The following is a 17,467-nucleotide window of genomic DNA, read 5'->3' on the forward strand; positions in this document are numbered from 1 at the left end:
TTGGTACCTGCCTTGAATGAAGGACACAGTCTGCAGAAATCTAGGGCATCTACGCCCCAGTCTACAGTGATGGGGGATGCCAGGAACCATCAGGTATTTGACCAGGATGGCACCAGGACAGAAGCTTGTGGCAGGAAGGGTGAAGAAAAATGAAAGTTCACAATCCTGCTTTCAGGGAGCTGGCTGCTTAGCTGGAGAGAGAAGAGAGACCCATCAGAAAAGAATAGAAAGTAACAAAATATGAGAACAAGTAAATTGGAGATTGTGTGGAAGAATGGACTTATCATGGAAATTCAGAAAAGGGAAAGCACGTGGCTGACTGGGATAGGCAGGGAGGCTCCCAGGAATTGGGCCTCAGCCCGGCATCAGAAAGGCTCTTGTGTGGCACGGTGGCCCAGCTCCCTGCCCAGACCTGAGGAACCACTGCCCTTTTGATTTCCTAAAGTAGGATCTGACAACTTATTGTCTGAATGCTTTTCACTTGTAGATTCCATGCTGGGAGTGCTACTGGCAGGGGGCATCCAGTGGTGAGGTTTTGTGTGATGTCCTGGCTCTTACCAAGCAGGACCCTTTGGGGCCAGGAGCTCCAGCAAGTTTAGGGCTGCTGTTCTGAAGGGCCTGGCTGTGGTGGGGGCAGGCAGTGGCCAGACCTTGGGTGCAGCACAAGTGTTCTTAGGTCATAGGGAAAGCACGGGTGGAAAGGCTTAAAGAGTGCTGAGGGGAAAAAAAAAATACTGAGGGGAGGGTGGAGATATAAAAAGCCCCTCCCCAAGGACTCCTTCATACTGAAATGATCTAAATCTCTTTAATTCTTAAGAAATAAAAACTGGGGCCCTATATTTATCATGGTTACTCATTTCTAGATATGCTGCATGTTGATTTTGTCTCATTTTTTTTGTTGTTGGTTTTTCTTTTAAAACAGAGGTGGTTTGGTAACCTTTCATTAGGTCCTGCTACCAAGAAAGATATCCAAGAAAGAGCTGCTATTCTGCTGTTCAGTTTCCTTTCCAATTTAAACACTTATTCTATGGCAAAACCCCAAAGCACATTTATTAGACACTTGATACCTTTTCTTGAGAGAGAAAAACCACGTTGATGAGCACAGTGGGTTGCTAGACTTCGGGACAGCCGTGGATCAGAGCGGTGAGGCCTGCATCTCCAGGAGTCAGAGTTCATTGTGGGGAAGGGTTTTGGAGATGAACTTTGGACTCAGGAAGGTCACCGCCCACACCTGAGGAACCTGTGAGGCCCCACCTCCCACCAGAGCACGTGTGGGCCTCAGTGTTTGTGCCCAGACTCTGCAAGACCAGGAGCAAGGAGGGACACGCAGGAGCACCCCACATGGTATCTCCAGGGACTGGGATGTGTGTCCCTGAGGGGCAGCTTTGGAGCTGCCTCCCTGACCACTTTTGTGCTCTTGGAGGTTGGGGGCTCCTGCCTTCCTGCTGTGCTGACATTTGTTGAGCTGTGGGGGTGTATGATGGGAGACTTCCTTTGCCAATGCAACTTTCTGGGTGCTTTTAATGACTTAAGGAAAGATTAGGGGAGCTTTTTGTCTTGAACTGTGCTGAAAATTTCTGTCTCCTTTTTGGATTAATATGATTGGCTGTTGGAAACATTACTATTAGGTAAATTAGGTGTCGAGGTTTCAGGCATCTCTTCTGTGTGAGAGAGGAGGTGGCATGCCTTCCCCACAGGTTAGCTTAAATTGTGCTCCTTACTGGGAGTCTGGGGGCAAGCCCAGCAAGTTTCAAATTACAATTTAATATGAATCTTACATTCTACTCAGTAATACGTCTGGTTTTCATATAAGCACACTTTGTGTTCCAGTTTGCTAATGCTGCCTTTTTGCAAAATACCAGAAATGGGTTGGCTTTCATAAAGGGGGTTTATTTGGTTACACAGTTACAATCTTAAGGCCATAAAGTGTCCAGGGTAAGGGGGCTACCTTCACTGAAGGATGGCTGATGATCTCTGGAAAACCTCTGTTAGCTATGAAGGCACTTGGCTAGCATTCGCTTCAGAGTTCTGGTTTCAAAATGGCTTTTTCCCAGGATGTTCCTCTCTAGGCTGCAGCTCCTCAAAAATGTCACTCTTAGTTGCTCTTGGGGCATTTGTCCTCTCAGCTTTTCCAGACCAAAAGTCTCCTTTCAAAGGCCCATCTTCAAAATGTCTCTAAGCTTCAGCTACTCGCTTAGCTCCTGTGTGTTCTTCAAAATGTCCCTCTTGGGTGTAGCAAACTCACTAGTTCTGCCTGAGCTTATATAGTGCTCTAGTAAACTAATCAAGGCCCACACTGAATGGGCAGGGCTGCACCTCCATGGAAATTAATCAGAGTTATCATCTACAGTTGGGTGGGTCACATCTCCAAGGAAGCACTCAAAGACTTACAATCTAACCAACATTAGTAATGTCTGCCCCCTCAAGATTACATCAAAGACCATGACATTTTGGTGGAAATAATACATCCAAACTGGCACACTTTATTTCCCCCGATTTTTGCATTAAGTTGATTCTCCAAAAGATGTGTTTATTTTGGCTCCACTAGGATACCCATGGGGTACCTGGATCCCACCATAACCCTGAGGCTCCCCATATGTCAGCTTGAGAAGTGTGGACAATGTGGAGAGCAGCAACTCTGAAGATCTGGGTTCCAGTCCTGCCTTCTGCTTCCCAGCTGAGTAGCCTTGTGCAGGCTGCTTGGCCTCTCTGAGTTTGTTTTCCCATCTTTAAAATGACACTATTGGCACCACTCACATCCCCTGCTTGGTATAAGGGAAACAGACTGTAGAGCATTCTACAGATGTCAGTTTTAATAGCAATAGAAGATTTGAGATAGAATAGAGTAAGAGTGTTAAGGTCTTAGGATGCGATTAGAATATGTTGCATCTCATTGTTATGGACCTTAGAGAACCCTGGCTGAGTTCCAGTATTTTGAGCAGGAGGCAGCTGAGGCCCAGAAGTTTTGTATAGCTCACTCTTTCAAGTCAAGTCATGGCAAAGCAAGGAATTTTTTCCAATAGTGGATTTTTTTTTCCCTACATACTTCATGTTGCTAGGATTTGCCCCAGAGAAGCTGCTTGACTTCTCATTCCAACTAGGGATAATTAAGAGTCTATTCAATCAACACTTTTTGAGAACTTACTATGTGTCAGGAGCTATGCTGGTTTCTAAAGCTATCATGTTGAACAAGACTCGATATGGTCACTGTCCCTAAGGAGTGTCTGAATGACAGGTTAACCAGGAGAATGGTTAGATTACAGCACAGTGTAGTAGGTGCCCGGATGGTAGAACACGTTGCTTAGGGAGTGTGGGGGGAGCATATAGAATCGGGAGGTTCCCTGAAGGTGACTATTTTTTAATTCAATGTTATTGAGATAGTCACATACCATACAATCATCCAAAGTGTACAATCAGTTGTTCATAGTACCATGATATATAGCTGTGCATTCATCACCCCAGTCTATTTTTTGAACATTTTCCTTGTACTGGAAAAAGTAAAAGTAAGAATAAAAAATAAAAGTGAAAAAAACACCCAGATCATTTCCCTCTCCTTCCATGCTATTTTTCCTTTAGTATTTTGTCCCCATTCTTCTCATCCATCCATACACTGGGTAAAGGGAGTGTGATCCACAAGGCTTTCACAGTCACACTGTCGCCCCTGTAGGCTACATTACTATACAATCATCTTCAAGTGTCAGGGCTACTGGATTGCAGTTTGATAGTTTCAGGTATTTAATTTTAGCTATTCCAGTGCATTAAAAACTAAAATGGGTTATCTATATAGCACACAAGAATACCCACCAGAGTGACCTCTCCATTTGGAATCTTTCAGCCAAGGGAACTTGATTTAATTTCATTTTGCATCCTCCTTTTGGTCAAGATGTTCTCAGTCCTGTGGTATCAGGTTCATATTCATCCTTGGGAGTCTCATCCTGGGGTGCCAGGGATATTTACACCCCAGGGTGTCAGATGGCATGTAGGGGGGAGGGCAGTGAGTTCACTTGCTTAGTTGGCTTAGCTAGAGGGATAGGGCCACATCTGAACAACAAAGAGGTTATCAGGGAGACACTTAGGCAAAATTATAAGCATGTTTACCCTCTCCTTTGCAGTAATGAGCTTCAGAAGGGTAAGTCCCATGATAAGAGGGCTCAGCACATCAAACCACCAGTCCTTGGTGTTTGTGAGAATGTCAGCAACAATCCAGGTGAGGAAGCCCAACACCTCTGCATTTACCCCCAGCTTCTCAGGGGGACCTTGCATGTATATGTTTATTCTGTCCAAATTACTTTGGGATTTATTGCTATTTACACTACCCTAAGCAAACCTACCAGATCTCACTTCCTATTAAAAGTTCCATGTAATTTTGGTATTTGAACAGATTGTACGAGTTAAATTGTTTATAAAACATAGAACAGAGATGTTTAGTTGGTGCAAAACCTAAGTCTCACATGGAATTTGAAGTTTTAAAACACAGTCATTATTGTCCTTTACCCTTTGGCCCAATTTGCCCTAGTCCTAATCATATCTGCTTCATTCGTAAGTCTGGACTCTTTTTTTCAGCATTTTTGTTTAACAGATGCTGTATGTGCTAAAACTTACATTCTTATCTATTGAGCTCTAGCTCTGAGTTTCAGGTGTCACAGAGCTACCCAAACTTCCAAGGATCAATCAGGTTATACACAAAGGGATCAACATCTCATAATCTGGAGATAGCCATTACAATTGAGGAATAAATATGACTGCTGTAAGAGCTTACAATCAAAGGACAATTACAATAAGCATTCCCCTAATAATCTGTGCTGTATGGTTCAATTCTAAGTTTACACATTGTACTTAGTGCATATTGGTGAGGCATTATAGCGTTTGCCTTTGTTTCTGGTGTAGTTCACTCAAAATGCTGTCAACAGGATCCATTCACCTCGTTGCGTGTCTCACAGCTTCACTCCTTGCAGTTGCTCAATATTCCATTTTATGCACACACCACAGTTCACCATTCTATTCCTCAGTCGGTGGACCCTTAGGTCAGGAGGCAACAATTACAGGATGAGCACGAGTCAGCTGCAGGTGTGGGTGGGCAGGTGCATACTTGTGTGTCTCAGTGCATAGGAGGCAAAAAGCTCCTCTGCACCCCCCCACCATGGCTGTTGTTCCGGGGCTAGGGTGCTGCCTTTGTGCCACCCTAACTGTGGAGGTGTAGGGATTTTCTCCATTTTACAGATGAGGAAAACAGAACAACAGCTGTTTCCATTACTCTGCTTTGCAGTCAGTTTAAGCTGAATTATAGTCTTAATTTCTAGATTCCAGACTTTTTATTTTTGCTTCTTCATAGTGCTTTTTAAAAAATGCACATGTTTTTGCAGCTTCTGTTTTTCATACAGTTTTTCCATGTCATCCAACGTCTGTTTTGATTTCTTTTCTTACAGCAGCAACATTGCTTTCAGTCTCCTTGAACAAATTCAGTTAAGATGTACATACTCCTCTGGTTAAGAAGTTGCTTACATCTTGCTGAGGAGCAGTCCCCGACCTGATTTACTAATGTGTTTTGTTCCCCTTTCTCTCTTAATTTACATTCAAACCAGTAATCTAATCATAATGATAGTATTTAGTCATCATATCTTTTCAGAGTGTATAAACATTACATTGTTAGTGTGAAGAAGTTCCTGAGGGTTACAGCCCTACAGGGCTGAATTCCCATTCATCTTGAATTCAATTATAATTACCGATTGCTTATGGGAATATAAGTTAAAAGAAAAAAATTGTTCTCCACCATTGTCAGGGAAGTGATGTTGACTGTTCTGTAAAATACTTTATGTGGCTCTTCTGGTAGAGCCTTTGTGAAGTTCCTGAATGTGGAACCAGGAAGGGTTGGTGATGGCTGGACTGAGGTGGGGCCTGTTTCCTGGCCATCTGTTCCTGCGTTGAGAAGGGCTGGACTCTGGGGCCCCACAGCGGGGTTCCTGGGGTCATAGGGAGTAGGTTCCTTTTTACTTAGACAAGTTGGCCCTTTTATGAAGGAGGCAGAGGCCTGAGGCAGCAAGGACCCCAGTCTCCAGAGCCTTCCCTGGCTCCTCCAGCTCGAGGGGTGCTCCAGGACATCTCACATGGAGCTCCAGTGTTGTGAGGATGAGCCCCTTGAGGGCAGGACAGTTGCTTCCTTTGTATCTCTGCTAAGATAAGTGTGCAGTAAAAATAGAACAAATTTATGTGTGGAAAGAGTATAGATCTTGAATTCAGATCTGATTTGAATCCTTGTCATTCCTTTACCTATTAGGAAGTTACTTATCTTTCTGGATCCTCAATTTTCTGAACTATGAAGAGGTAGATTTGAGGATTAAAAGTGAGAATGTGATCGGATGTGAGAACCTAAATGGTGATTCCTTCCTGCTTTCCCTTTCTGGAGTGAGTTCATAAAGGGGAGGGTGACAGCAGCATGATTAGGGTCTGGCTCTCTCAGGACTGGGTTGGCCCTGGCAGACCAGCCTTCAGCTGATGGAGCTGCAGCACATTGCTGGACCCTAACAAAACTGTTCATAACCAAGGTGAGTCTCTGCAAACTAAAATCACTGTATTTGCTCTAAAAGAAACTTCTGTATTTGGATGATGTTTTTTCAGAAAGCAATTTATGATTAACTTTGTTAAAGTTTAAATTCATATTTTAGTATATTTTCTAGTTATTTAGTAGGAATAATTTTCTACAATTCATTCAGGCCTCTCTGAAGATGACACCTCCTTGGTAAAATCTTTCCTGAGTACCCTAACTGCGACAGTGTCATGGGCTGTAATTCTCCCTGTGACTTCCTTTTTACTTCACAGCTGATGATTTTTGCCTGTCTCCTTAACCCATGGACTAGGATGGTGCCTGGCCTAGAGGAGGAACTCAAGTTTTTGTAGGAATGAATCCACATTTTGAATCCACCACATTTTGACAGTAGATCATGTTTTTTCAGAATTTTGAAACCTGTTCTCCCCTAACTCAGTAGTGTATAGACAATTCTAGGAGGGGGTCAGAGCAGTTAGGAGAAGCCACTGGTCATGCTCATGTGATGCCACGCCCATCCCACCACTGGCATACACACACACACATACCCTTGCACACACAGTACTGGATCCACGTCACAGGCCCTCACCCCCACACCCTCATCCTGTGCCAGCCAGTGGAGGTGAAGGAAGGGGACTCTATTCCTGATGTCAGGACAGGAGGGAGATGTGATTTTGTTATTTTCTGGGAAAGCCACAGTTGTACCAGATAATTGTGGAGTAACAAATCACTGTAAGAGTCAGTGACTTAAAACGGGTTTGTTGTTAGATGTCTCAGGTCTGTGTGTTGGCTACAGGTAGGCCCTGCTGGGAGATTCTGCTGCTCCCTCTGGCATTGACTGGGTGCCTCAGTCATTCATGTGGCAGCCAGAGTGTCTGAGACAGGTGTGCTCAGGTGTGTGGATGGCTGGAAGGTGGGGCTCAGTGGGGCCCTCCCTCCCCAGTGGTCTCAGGGCCCCTGCAGATGGTTTCTCCCCTGGGGTGGCTGGTGCTCCTGGAGGGAGCACTCCAAGGGAGGTCGGGGAAGCAGCCTGTGAAAGCTTGGAAACTGGCACTGTGTTACCTTATGTTCTCTTCATCAGAACAGCCAAGAAGCCCTCTGAGATTTCAGATGAAAGGACAAAGACAGCCCCTGCCCCCATGGGAGGAGAGTCAGTGAATTTGTAATTGTAACATGCTACATGTGTGGTGTTAGGTTCCATAGAGCTTTCAGCAATATATGTGAGATACATTTTTTAAAACAGGCTATTGTGAGCTAAAATGGAAACCCCAGCTCTTGTGTTTTGCCCGTTTTTCTGTGAGAAAATACATTGAGTTCTGAACCACAAATTCATGCATAATCTTTTGGAATGTATCTAATCACAAAAGGTAACCTGCCTTTATAAAATGTAGATTTTATTTCCTTCATCAGCAGGCATCCTTGATCACCTGTTTGTCAGGCATACAACTTTGAGTGCATAAAGTTTATATTTCATAAAATTTATATTTCTCTGTTATAAAAAACCAAAACCCCACTTCATTGAGAAAGTATTAGTAAGCCTACATGTCGTAAATTTCCGTTTCTTCACCCTAGATCTTTCTGGTAAATCCCCTGGAGACCATTGGAGACTTACTAGGTCAAAGTTGTGAGCATTTATGTATAAAAGTGTGGAATACTCTGACAGCATGTCCAGAGATGTGTGTGCATTAGCTGTAATGGGGACATTGCATTTTCTGTAAACCCTGCTTCTGAGCCTTTTTTGGGTGATTGTTGCAAATATGATGCAGTCATAGGAGAGTGAGGGAGTGGATTTAAACAGTGAAACAAGAAAGCTGCATCTTTGGCTCTAGTAGTGCCACAAGGTGTTGGGATTAAGCCAGTGGGGAAGGCGAGAGTGTGTGTCTGTGTATGAGCACCTGCAGGGAGGACCTGCTATGGTGCTTTGGCCCCAACCATCTCTGACTGGAAGCCAGTTGAGTTGTCCACTGCCTAAGCCTGTGGTTCCCAGGTGTCCTCTGCCTTTGGCCCAATTAGCTGTCACTCCTGGACTCAGCCTTCATCCAAACTAGGAATGCATGAGGAGAGCAAGCTACCTCAAGTGGATCATGCTCCAGATGATGACTCATGAATGGAACTTCAGGGAATCCTGGGAGCTCCTGGAGCCCCTCACACAATTTCTGAGGACAGGAGCCTCTGGTTTGGGTGCTCTGAGGTCTCGTGCAGCAGTAAATATTTTGAGTAGTGGTGCCTTTTTGAAATTCTGCTGTTCACTTTGAATTCCCAAAGTTTGCTGGTTTTTGGCATATCATAAGGGAGAAAATAATTGCTCTCAGAAGATCCATAAGCCTTTGGGAATTTTTCTTTCCATATGATTTAAACCTTTTCCATTACCCTTGGAATTCTCTATACTACAATATAGTGAAGTTGGCCTGGGGGTGACCAGCTTAGGGGGGTGAGTGAGGGTAAGGAGACCGGAAGGCTGGGGACGGAGTGGGCAGGAGACAGCAGCACTTCAGCGGTGAACTGAGGTGGCTCAGCCTTAGCCTGTGGCCTTGAGGTTGCAAGAGAGATGTTTCCTGCGTTAAGAGGAATTAAGGTAGTTGCCTTTTGCTTCCTATTTTGTTTCAGGGTTCCTGGGAACAGTTTCATGCTTAGCCACTTAGCTTGGAGTGAAATATGTAGGATACAGTTTAACCTGAAAAAAGTCTGCGAGGCATCTTCCCAAAAGCTCCAGTCATGAATGTGATAGATAATGGGTCTTAAAACTTTGATATTCTGCATTTCTAAGTGTCACACAGCAAATGTAAACATCCGTAAATTGTATGGAGTGGTAAGTCTGGGGCCGGTGGGGGAGAACCAAGAGAGGTGAGGGCCAGGGGTGAGTGGCCTCTGGCCCTCAGAAGCACTGCAGGGGGCAGCCAGCTGCCTGGTTCTGGTCTGTGTGACCTTGGGCAAGTCACTTGCTTTCTTTGAAACCCTCCTCTCTTTGCATGACAGATGAGATAATAATATCATGGTTGTTTTGAAAGTAAAGTAATATAATGAACTTTTAAAAATTAATGTACCATAAAAATGAAAAATGAAATGTAAAGCTAAAGGAACATTTAAACAAACACTGAACATTGTACAATTCCATTTATATGAAACATAAATATAAATAAAGCTCCATAGACAAAATAGATTAGTGGTTATATAGGGCTGGGGAAGGACAGAGGGATTGAGAGGTGACTTTTAAAGGGAATGGGTTTTTTCGATTTGAAGTAATAGAAGTGTTCTAAAATTGATTGTGGTGATGAATGCACAAATCTGTGTTTATACTAAAAGATGTACATTTTGGATGGATTGTATGGTATGTGAATATATCTCAATAAAACTGCTTTAAAAAATCAATGCACCGTAAAAATGAAAAATGACTTTTAAGGCTAAAGGAACAACATTTAAACAGACACTGACCAAATAGACATTCCTTCCACAAGTTTTAAGCCTGATGGATGCCCATCAGGCTGCCAGGTGCTAGGACTATAATGGTAAGAAAGACACTTTGTGGGTGCGCAAGAAACTCAGACTGCTGATTTCAATCTGGAGTAGTAATCTTTATGAAAGAGGAATAGAACACAAACAAAAGAGTGTAAGTTATAGGCTAGCTAATACTCAGGTCAGAACAGGATTCTTCAATTTATGTGAAGAATTTTATTAATGGAGTCTCCCCAGAGAACTGACATTAGGGTGGTGAGTGGGCCGGGATACACAGAGGTCAAATCAGAAAAGACCCAAGACTGAGATGTTTGCCTGGGTGTGGGAGATGATGGCTAACCCAGAATATTGGAAGCAGTATTAAGAGTTTGGGGTGGCTTTAGGGGGCAGACTAGTGAAGGAGAATTTTCCACTCATCTGGTGGTAGCAGGCCTCTTTTGACTCCTTCCAGGTGATTGAATATTTTCAGAGGAAAGCAGACAGACATATGTCAGAGCAGGTGTAGAGTTTATGCTGTGGGAGGAGCAGGAGAGAGGACCACTGATGTCCTTTCCAAATCTCAGGCATAATGCACAAGAGCTTAATGTGAAAATCTGCAATTTGAGTTGCATGTGGATTCCACTAAATTCATGAATTCATACCCATAATATACCCACAACCTAAGTTTTAGAACTATTTTCCTCATAGTCCTCTACTACTGATTTGTTTCGTTTAGCTGCTGGGATACTATAATACATCCTGGAATGTGACTATTCAATAGGACTTGGTCTTTGGTGTGGTGTGTCTAGGATTTTATTGGTTTTGAGGGAGGAATAAAGTGCTTATGATTCATAGGGCTTGGGATGGCATGGGTTGTTCCATTCCTAAGGAATTTAATGGAATGTCTTGGTCATTATGGAACCTTCCAGACTCCTTTGCTGGAATGTGGTGGCTGTAAGTGGAGCTCCTAACTGGGCATGGAGGCTGCCCCTGAGTCTTATTTTATTGGTGGTTCTCTCTCAGTGGGTAGTCACTATCAGTGATTATGAATCCTGGCTGCATCATAGACCCATCAGACCATTGCAGGCAGTTAAGACCTGAAATTCAGATTTAACAGATGTTTTTAAAAAGCTTCCAAGGTGATGCTGATGAACATCTGGTTTAGTGGAAGCAGTGCACTTCTTTTCTCCTTCCAAGTGTGGGTTCTGGACAGTCCACATGACCTGGAAAGTTCTGGAAGTGCAGGCTCACAGCCCCACCTGCTGATTTGCCCTCCCTGGGTTTCCAAGTGATTGTTGTGCCAGTGGCAGCATGAGAAATGTAGTCAGGGAGATGGGGTTGGAACCCTGCTCTCTCCTTTCCAGCTCTCATGAACTTGAGCAAGTTGCTGAACCTCCTGAAGCCTTGGGCCCCCTGCGTGTAAAGCCAGAACAGTGATGCAGGACACACGTCCTCTGCCATAATTCTGAAACCCCAGAAACTGAGTGGTTTGTCAAAGGTTTGGTGCCAAAACCTGACATGGACTTATGGGAGGCTCTTTATGTTCTCTATTCCCGTTAGTATGACTCTTCCTATATTCCATGGCAGAATGTTAATTAATGTTTGTATTAATGGTGTTGTCCCAGATTTTCTTGGGGATGTTATGTAATATTCAGTATGTATATAATTTTTTTTTTTTTTTTATAAAACCATATTCTCAAGTCTGAAACACACCTGGCCTTGGTAAGGGACTGTGGAGCTTTAGACACCCAGCTTACGGGTGATTATGAGGAGTCCATGTATGTGCATGCGGGAGGGGAGATCCATCTGTGCATATGCATACAGCCAGTCCTTGTTACCTGCGGTGATTAGGTTATGTTCTGTAAAGTCACCACAAACACTGAAGCAGTGAACCCTGAGCCAGTGCACCCAGGGGAAATGCAAGTTTATGTTCCGGTGAGCCTCGGACCCCCACATTTGCATCCACTGATGACTACCTAACCTTGTTTTCTGTGTTTGTCTGTTTAAAGATACTTGTTAAGATACCTTGTTGACTCATTAACATTGAATTCACAGCCCCGGCACTGTAACTCATGTCCAAATGAAGTTTTTCTGACACATGTTTTCTCCGTCATCACCTCCCCATTCTTAGGGACACAGCACTTCAGCGATGCACTTGGGAGCCATTAGACAGCAAAATCACAACAAAAGCACAAAAATAAATATACCACAAAAAGAGTACTTTTTCCCTGAATGAGAGCTTAAATGAGAAGGCTAAGAGTCAACCTTGTTCAATTTCAGCTGAGAACATACGTGCCGGGAGATTAACATTTTTCAACACTCTGCTCATGTCTGACAATGACTGAAAATGCAGCAAGTATTGATTTTAGGGTTACAAATAAATTTTAGTGAGTAGGCGAATTTGCACATCCAGAGTCCATGAATAATAAGGGTCAACAGTATGTAGCTCTTGAAAGTTGGCAGCTGTCCAGTGAACACAGTGCTAATGCTTTTGTAATTCCTCTATTTGTATATTTTATTTTCCCCATTTGGTTCCTTTGTTTTCCCAGCACCTAAATTTTTCATAAGCAGACTTATTTCTTCAGATTATTCAGTATTTCCTATAGGGAGGAGGCAGAATTCTCATTGGGAATTACAGAATTGAGGGAGCTCAGCACTCAACCTCTTGTCTTTTCACCCCGGTGATCTGGGGAGGAGAGTGGTGTGGTGGGAAGGTGTGGATGCTGGAATCCAGCCACATGGTCTGAGTGACCTGGGCCCAGAGCTCCCCTTGTGTCTCATCTGCTTCCCTGAAAACCAAATACCTGCCACCTGGAGGTGTAGAGATGGAATAAGTGAGCTCCTGGTGGGTGCCTGATGTAAGTTGGCAGTGTTTTGTTTTTAGGACAGTAGTGGAGGTTGAGCCTCTTACTTGGAGCAAAAAGCAACACATTCATTCTGTAGCTGGAGCTCACCTGCAGCATGCAGCTCTGGGCCTCTGACTTCCCACAGCTTCTGCCCCTTCTATTGTGGGCATCTGACTGCTGGGGGTACCACCAACACATTCACAGAGAATCCTTACCTTCGAGGGCATGACACTGTGAAGTTGGGTAAAAATAGGAAGAATTTTGAGATAGTGTTTAGTTAGGGCTTTTTAGTTTTCTTTTCCTGTTTTGCTGATTTTTCTCTGTGGACATTTAGAATCCTGGGTTTTCTGGGGTGGGTTCTTCAGGATTCCTTTGCCCCATGACTGACCTCAACCTGGAAAAGTGTTGGGCCCTTTTTGGGTCTGCAGTAGTAGATGACAGTGACCAGTATGTCCCAGCCCTCCCCTCGAGCTGCCCCTAATGATGGAAGAGAGTGGGCTTGTGGCTGATGCCCTTCTGTGGGGGCTGGGGGTGCAGCATCATGAAGTAGCCTGTTCTTAACATACGGGGTTTGTGACATCTCTTGTGTTTTATATTGCAAACCTCTAAGAATCTGTGCGTGGCTCCCTGGCATACCACTCTATCTGGAGAAGCACAAGGAAAGACAAACTTTCCTCAGGCAAAGAAAAAACTGTATTGAGATTGATCCGTCTTTAATCCCTTAATTACCTGTCCTTAGTTTCCTTTCCTTTAACTCTTAAGGAAGTATTTGCTCTACATGTGTATTCGGTGCTCTTTGGTTTAGATAATTTAGATAATCAGAGACTTTTTTTGATCTCATAGAAAATTCCATTCTGGATATGCCACCACCAGACCTGGTGGAATTTGGAAGGTAAGAGACTCACTGAAATGCTTGTTTTGTGTGTGAAGGGTTTTCTGAGATGGGGAGGTAGAAGTTAAAACCTCAGAAACCTCTGTGGTAGACTGATGTGAGAATCTGATACTACAAACATGTCAAGTGATTTAAAGTGTGTAAGAGCTAACTTTCTGTAGAGTGGTGTATGTGTAACCATGACAGGTCAGGGACACTGTCCTTCAATGGAGGCAGCCTCAGCTTCTGGCCCAGGGCTTCTGGGGACCACCAGATCCAGAGGAGCCTCCCTGGGGGCTCATTGCTGGGGCTGAATCCAGATGTGCTGGAGCAAATGTTGGTGCCACCTCCTGATGCATGTGCAGGTGAGAAGGTGAGCAGGAGCAGGACAGCCAGCAGCTCCCTGTGGTCAGCCCCTGTGGAGGCTCCACCTTGTTCTCACCTGCTTCCATGAGGGGAACCCCCCTACAGGGCCGGCTTTCCTGTGTGTCCCCAGGGCTTTCACCCCATGCATTTTACTCTGAGGAACTGCTTCCTGCAGAGTGTTCTCCTGGAGGTGCAGCTCGTGTCTCGGGAGCAGAGGCCAGGGCTGCTGTGAACACCCTGCAGGGCACAGAACTGCCCAACAATGGATGTTCCCAAACATCATGAGGGCCTTGGCTGAGAAACCTGGTCTGGAAGTTGTTCAAAGATCTGACTTCCTGATTTGTAGTGAATATATTATGGTTAAGATTTAACATTTTTATAAGGTGCATTCCACAGAAACTCAAACTTTATTCACTAAATGAGATATTAGGGTTTTTAAAAAATATTTTAATATAGTGAGGTTCTACCAGAAGTATATATTAAAGTTAGCTGAGGGAACTGGAGGTTGAAGGGCCTGGGATAAAATCACAGATGTCCATGAGTGGTGTGGATAAACCCTAAGATACGAGAATTTACACAGAAACTTTGTTAGACAGGATGGGAATTTTTGAGTAGGTGCTGTCAGAAAAATAAAATAATTTTCCAGCTGTGGTTCCCAAGTTTCCCAAGTTTATGCCTTTAACCTGTACTTCTCTTTGAGCTTCAGCTTTAGACCCATGTGTTTACTTAAACTCTTGGTGGAGCCCTTGGTCTGTGCCAGGCAGCATTCTGAGTGCCAGGGACCCAGCAGGAGCCAGTGCAGGCAGCTCTGCATCCCCAAACCTGTGTTCTAGACAGGGCTGGGGGGCAGAGTGGGAGGGCAGTGTGTGGTTCCAGGCGCTCAGAGGGGCCGGAACCCAGTGCGGTGGGCAGGGCGGGGTGGGTCAGAAGCAGAGCAAGTCTCACAGCTGCTCTGGGGGAGCTCACCCACAAGGACCTGCCCTGCGGGGAGAGAGGCACATTGGCCAAGAGCCTCGAGGGAGTGGCCAGGGCACAATGGAGGGGCAGGAAGGGGCTACCCGGTGTTTCTACCTGGATGTCACCTAACCTGTCCACACACAACACTTTCTTCCCCTGCGCTATCCATGTGCTCAAGCCCCTCACAGTCAGTCCAGGGGCTCAGCCCTGACTCCTGCCTCCCCCAGCTCCCGGGTCCCAGCCCAGGGCCCTTGCTGGGCCAGTGCCCCCTGACTGGCCTCTCTGCTCACCTGTGTCACTCCAGACCCTTCTCCACAAAACTTCCAGAGACACCTTTTGAAAACTCAGATGGCCTCCATACAGTGACTGCACCTCCCCTTCCTGGCCAAGCTCCAGACACACTGACCACCCCATGGCATCCTTCCAAAGTGAGCCTTGCCTCGCTGGGTTTGCTCCAGCCCCTGACCCTCTTGAGTGCTTGTCCACCCACACGCAGAGCCAGGAGTCACATCCTCCTGCCCCACACCACCTTCCTCTCACCATGCCCCAGCCAACATCACTGGCATCTTCAGAGAGGGGAAGGCACTCGTTTGGGCTGTGTTCTGCTGGCAGATCCTCATTCACAGGCACCACCGCCCTGCAGAGTTGGGGATTTTGTGTAGGGGGTTTTTCTGTCATTTTTTTTCCCACAACTTTTGGAATAATGAATGAACTAGGGTAGGGTGGTGAGTTCTCTGATCCCCACAGCAGGATTGATTCCACCCTGTTTCTATGAAGTACGTAAAGACTAGTGACTTTGTTAGGAAGCTTTGGGGAGTAAAGCATGGTGAGAATAAAGGTAAGTACATCATGAAATTTTTTGAACCCATGTGAACAGCAAATATAGTCAGTGGCCTGTTAACTGGCATAATCACTTGTGATAACAGGTCTCAGAAAAAAAATGGAATACTTATTTCATATTCTCAGTGTGCCAGTTTGAATGTATTGTGTCCCCCAAATGCCATTATCTTTGATGTAGTCTTGTGGGGCAGATGTTTTGGTGCTGATTAGATTTGCTTGGAATGTGCCCCACCCAGCTGTGGGTGATGACTCTGATGAGATATTCCCATGGAGGCATGGCCCCACCCATTCAAGGTGGGCTTTGATCAGTGGAGCCATATAAATGAGCTGACTCAAAGAGAAGGAACTCAGTGCAGCTGTGAGTGACTTTCTGAAGAGGAGCAAGCTTGCTAGAGAGGAACATCCTGGGAGAAAGCCATTTTGAAACCAGAACTTTGGAGCAGACACCAGCCACATGCCTTCCCAGCTAACAGAGGTTTTCCGGACGGCATTGGCCATCCTCAGTGAAGGTACCCAATTACTGATGTGTTACCTTGGACACTTTATGGCCTTAAGACTGTAACTGTGTAGCCAAATAAACCCCCTTTTATAAAAGCCAATCCATCTCTGGTGTTTTGCATTCAAGCAGAATTAGCAAACTAGAACACTCACAATTAACACTGTTCATAACATTCTCCCACTAAAAACTTGTGATGGCACTACTCACTTCTGAGCTGAGTCCGAGCTTGTTGGCATTGAAGATGGTCTGTATTCTTTGCCCAGCCCACTTTCTATGCATTTCTCACCAAATGCTTAATCTCCTCCAAGCTCCAGCCATAGCCCACTGCACCCTTTTTTGATGAAAAACATCTGTATTTTCTTTCTCTCACCCTTGGCCCTCCCACAGTACCCCCACCCTGCCACACAGCTCTCCTTAAGATCAAAATTTTGTCTTGACCAGCACTCCCACTTCTAGATATATACCCAAAGAGTGAAAACAGCATCCAAAACATATCTGTACATGAATGTTTATAGCAGCATTATTCACAAGAGCCAACAGTTAAAACAACCCAAGTGTCCATCAACAAATGAACAGATAAACAAAATGTGGTATCTTGGCACAATGGAATATTATTTGTCCACAAGAAAAAATGATGTTATGAGATATGCTGCAACATGGAATAACTTTGAAAACTTAATGCTCAGTGAAATAAGCAAGACACCTAACGACAAAAATTATATGGTAACACTTATAAACGATGACTAGGAATAGCAAATTCTCAGACAATGCAGATCAGTGGTTATTGGGGGAGAGAGAGAAGGGGTTGGGGAATAGGGGAGGGGATGTGTGTGTCTGAAGAAAGAAAGCCTTATGTTACCCCCAAAATGTTACTTATCCTATAAAAGCCTTCCCTGACCTTTCCAACCAAGAGTCAGCAACTTTCTCTGTAAAGGGCCGGGCAGTAATTGGTTGATGCTTTGCCAGCCACATATGCTGTGCCACATAGTCTCCATTGCTTATTTCTGTAGTCCTTTAAAAAAAAATGTAAAAATTCATTCTGAGACATACAGTTTAATGACCCCTTTTTTAAACTCTGCTATTCCCATAATGGACTGACACCCCATCCTTTGCCT

The 17,467-nt window shown here is 44.6% G+C and overlaps 1 protein-coding gene across 1 annotated transcript in view; it reads left to right on the plus strand.

The window, feature by feature from the left end:
• The window catches only part of LOC119525087, a 184,678-nt gene that overhangs the window by 82,598 nt on the left and 84,613 nt on the right, over positions 1–17,467 (plus strand). The window lies entirely within an intron of this gene.

This window comes from Choloepus didactylus (assembly GCF_015220235.1).
Source record: "Choloepus didactylus isolate mChoDid1 chromosome 23 unlocalized genomic scaffold, mChoDid1.pri SUPER_23_unloc6, whole genome shotgun sequence".
NCBI classification, from domain to species: domain Eukaryota; kingdom Metazoa; phylum Chordata; class Mammalia; order Pilosa; family Megalonychidae; genus Choloepus; species Choloepus didactylus.